This window comes from Lupinus angustifolius, chromosome LG17 (genome assembly GCF_001865875.1).
Source record: "Lupinus angustifolius cultivar Tanjil chromosome LG17, LupAngTanjil_v1.0, whole genome shotgun sequence".
NCBI lineage: Eukaryota > Viridiplantae > Streptophyta > Magnoliopsida > Fabales > Fabaceae > Lupinus > Lupinus angustifolius.
This window is the reverse complement of record NC_032025.1, coordinates 11358057-11363029: the sequence shown is the minus strand read 5'-3', so window position 1 is coordinate 11363029 and position 4973 is coordinate 11358057.

Here is a 4973-nt window from a genome sequence, read left to right as displayed (position 1 = left end):
TTTATTTTATATTCTGAACTTTGTTGTTTTTCTTAAGTTTAGAACATGATTGCGTGACTTTATTTGATTTTATTGTAGTGATATGAAGAAGTTCTTCAAATACAAATTATAATCCAACTTTTTCTTCTTTAAGAATTCAAGTAGTATTTATAACATGTAAATATTAAAAACTCAAGCATCAAACAATAGGAATGCGGGTTGAGACACATGAGAGTGTCTATCAACACATTACATAATTACTTAATTTTTGCTTTATGTAGTTGAAAAACATTTCATGACAACCTTACACATTACGTTCTAAACCTCATAAAATTTATTTCACTGACTTCGCCCTAATCATAAACTTCACCTACAAAAATAATTGCGAGTCACTCAATTATTTGAATGTTCAATTTAAAAAAATTAATAATTACACAAATCGAATAAACTCAACTGCAAATTACAATATTTTGTACAAAATACTATATTTGACATTTATAACATACAAAATACACATTGCGAACAATAGGAAAGCGGGTTGGCAGGCACGGTAGTGCCTGTCAACACGCTAGTATATATAAGAGTGTAATATAAATCCATATAGTATAACAATTAAGTATTTTTGTATAATAATAGTATTCTCTTACATTATAGATAAAGAATTAATTTTTTTTAAGATGAATGGTTATTTTTCGATAAATGTTACTCTCGGACCCTTGATATTTTGGCTTTTGTTGGAATCTACCAAACCTTCTACTATTAGCAACGTCTTGGTATAACATTTAAGTACTTTATGATAATGTTTCATTGGATTGTTTTTATTGTGCCTTTAAAATCTATAAAATTTTAAAATAACTTTATTTTGTGGTGGATCAAATATAGCATCGATACTTTTGTCTAAACTAAACCTCTAAAACATAGTCTATTTATCTATTATGTTATTACTATTATTTTATATATATATATATATATATATATATATATAATTTCGTTAATATATAATATGAAATTCTTATTTATATGTAGTGCTAGGATGCCTATACCTGAAATGATTACATGCTCCATGCCTCAAAGGATTACATGCTCCATGTCTGATGTTATTATTAGCCTTGTTAAAAACTTTTCATTAAACCCTTCTCCATAAAAGAGTATTATTATTACTTCATTATTGTCTTTTATAGGGTGTACCGATTTGTAATTGAATTTAGACTAGTCGATAATCAGTATATTTAATTATTATTCACTCCTACTTATAAATAATATTAATGAATAATTAATGATATGCAGGCTATGTATCTATATTATTCTTTTTCTTTTCTTGTTGACGTTGTGGTCAGATAGTCTTTTATTTTATGATTTTGTGTTCTCCCATGTTGGAAGCGAATAGTGAAAACGTTAGTTGGGTTGGTGCTGTCGATGGCCCATTTAAAAAAATATTTAATATGAGAATTTCTATTTAGGATTTAGATTTCAAACTAAAATATTAGCTTTAAACACTAAGTTTCTCTAAATTCCAAAAGTTGCATCTCTATATAAAACTAGCATTCCAATCATTCAATTTATATTCGCAAACTATATTATTTTTCACTTATCTTCTTCCTCTTCTATTTACTCACTCAATGATCAACTGAATCTCAAAACTTAATTTGAACATTGTTCAAAGTGTAAAAATTCTTTAATATTCAAACATAACCTTTAACCCGTATGCATTATTATGTATTTTATGCTTAAAGTAACCTACGTGATGCAAAGAGGTTGGAAATAAATCAATCTAACTTAACCTTCATTCAAAACATAAAGTTGGTTCATGATGTTGAATTCACCAAGGGAAGAAAAGAAAATGGAGAGAAACTTTATTCATTGAGAAATTACACTTATTGTGTGTTTTAGAAGAAGTGATATTCTTAAGAAAGAAGAAGCACTCATTATAGAAAAAAAGAAAGAGTTAATAAATCCTAACTAAACCAACAAACTAAAAAAGGAAAGTTGTAAACTAACAAAACAGAAAAAGAGAAATTGGGCTTTGTGAATAAAAGGCCCAATCAGAAACAAACAAAGTAAACAAGCCCAGAAACATCATCTTCTCTAAGCAGAGCACGAACTAGAAATGAAATAACCATGGTTGCTTGATATATAAGTAACAGGTTTTAACACATGAAACAAACATGACGAACATAACTTTAAAATTAAGTTTGTTAAATCAACGATTGAAAGTTGAACCAAGTACAATTCAACATTTCGGATCCATGAGTTGGCTTAGTTATGTGAATAAATATATATATATATATAAAAGAGGCACATTTATATCTAAGTTAAGTTACACTAGTTACACTCAATCTTAGACATTAATTTTCTTAAATACATCAGATCAAATGGTGAGTGAAATAAATGATGAGAGATAAATCTTAAATAAGTTTTAAGTTTCACTCATTTGGTTTGTTTGATTTAAGAAAATGAATGACTAAGATTGAGTATAATTAGTGTAACTTAACATGAATGTAAACAAATCTTTCCTCATATATATGTTTGTATGTATATATTGATAATTAAGAGTTTCTATTCTTACTAGGTGGTTAATGTTAGTTAACCAAAAATACAAACTTGTATAAATGGGCTTGTATTGTGGTTAAATGAAAGTAATTTTGAATCTAAAGTTCACATACATTCTCCAATAAATCTTCACTAATTTCTCTTCCGGTTTCTCTCTAATTCTTCAAACTCATTCATTTCCTTCTTTACTAATTGTTCTAACATTTGGTATCAGAGCCACAAAGAAATATTCAACTATTTCCACTACAAACATGGCTCAACTAATTGGAAATTATGCAACTAATCTACTTGTGTTATATGGCAAGAACTGGACAAGGTGGAGTATTCAAATGAAAGCCATCTTTGGCTATCAAGATGTAGTTGACATAGTAGAGGAATGGCTACCAATCTTGGAAGAAAATGCTACTGAAGCACAAAGGAATACTCACAAACAGAACAAGAAAAAAGATTGCAAGGCAATATGTCTTCTTCACCAAGCAGTGGACAATGCTCACTTTGAGAACATTGCAGGATCTGCAACTGCAAAGGAAGCTTGTGATGTGTTGGAAAAACATATGCTAGTGCTGGACAATTAAAGAAAATTCATTTGCAAACAATGAGGAGGCAATATGAGCTTATGCAAATGGAAGAATGTGAAAGAATGGCTGATTTCTTTACAAGAATCATAACCTACATAAATGGAATGAAGTCGTGTGGTAAAAAAATGTAGGATGTTGCAATAATTGAGAAGATTTTGAGGACTGTGACTCCTAAATTCGATCATGTAATGGTAGCGATTGAATAATTAGAAAGAGTTGAGAATATGAAAATTGAAGAACTTCAAGGATCCCTTGAAGCTCATGAATAGAGAATTAATGAGATAATGATTGACAGACCCTTACATTAGGCCCTTCAAACACAAACAAGAGTAAGGAAAAGAGGCTTCTACGTGAGGAACTTTAGCAAGAACCAAGGGAAGAGTTCATATTCAAAAGGTGATACAAGAAGATTGGTTGATCAGCAAGAACATTCCAACAGAAGGAGTGATTGCAAACAATCAAAGGGTTGGAAAAGAAGAGTTGACAAAAGGAAGGTCAGATGCTTCAATTGTGACAAATTATGACACTTGTCCTCTAAGTGCTATGCACCAAACAGAAACAAGTATCAACGAAAACAAGATTCTGAGGCAAATCTTGTTAAGGAGGATAATGAAGGGTCTCATGATGAAGCTATACAACTGATGATGACAACTAGTAGCAAGAAAAAAGAAACTGATACTTGGTATCTTGATTCAGGATGTTCCAACCATATGACCGACAGAAGGATTAGTTGGTAAACTTTGATACAACGAGAAGAAGTAAGGTGAAATTTGCAGAAAATAGGGTAGTGGCAGTAGAAGGCACAAAAGACATCCATTTGAGAATGCAAGATGACAAGAGAGACTTAATAATTGATGTCTTGTTTGTACCTAATATGAAAACAAACCTCATCAACATATACCAACTACATGCAAAAGGACTGAGTATGGAACTGCATAATGGATGTATGGAGATCTATAACAACTTCAAAATAAGAGCCCCCAGTGCACCTTTGTCAAACAACAGAACATTTCAAGTAAAGCTAGGAGTAGTGAATTCTCAATGCTTGAAAGTAGAGACCAATGAAGATGCGTCATGGCTTTGGCACCTGACGCATGGACATCTTAATTTCAGAGATCATAAACTGCTAAACAAAATAAACTTGGTTACTGGCTTGCCTGAAATTAAGACTCAATTGCCAATATGTGATAGTTGCATAACTTGTAAACAAACCAGAACCTCTTTTAGCAACCATACTCAAGGAAAGGCTAATGACATATTGCACATAGTCTACTCAGACGTGTGTGGGCCATTTGAGGTCCCATCACTAGGAGGAAACAAATACTTTATCTCCTTCATTGATGACTTTAGTAAGAAAATGTGGATATACCTCATTAAAGCCAAAAGTGAAGTGTTTGAGAATTTGAGGAGGTTCAAGGCAGTAGTTGAGAATTTGAAAATTTCTGCTTAGATCAACACATTGTTCATGAGGTGACAACTCCATACGCACCTCAACACAATGGAGTTGCTAAAAGAAGGTACAGGACAATGATGAATATGGTTAGGTGTATGCTCAAGTGCAAATGGCTACCTCACTACCTATGGGGTGAAGCAGTCTCTATAGCTACCTATGTGCTAAACAAATGTGCAACTCAGAGCCTAAATGACCAAGTTCCTGAAGAAGTTTGGACAGGAAGAAGGTCATCAATTAAGCATCTGAGGGTATTTGGCTCAATGTGTTACAAGCATATACCAGATCAGATTAGAAGGAAATTGGATGATAAAAGTGAACTAATAATCTTTGTTGGATATCATCCAACAGAATCATACAAGCTTTTGAATCTTACAACAAAACAAGTGGTGTTTAGTAAAGATGTTTACTTTCAT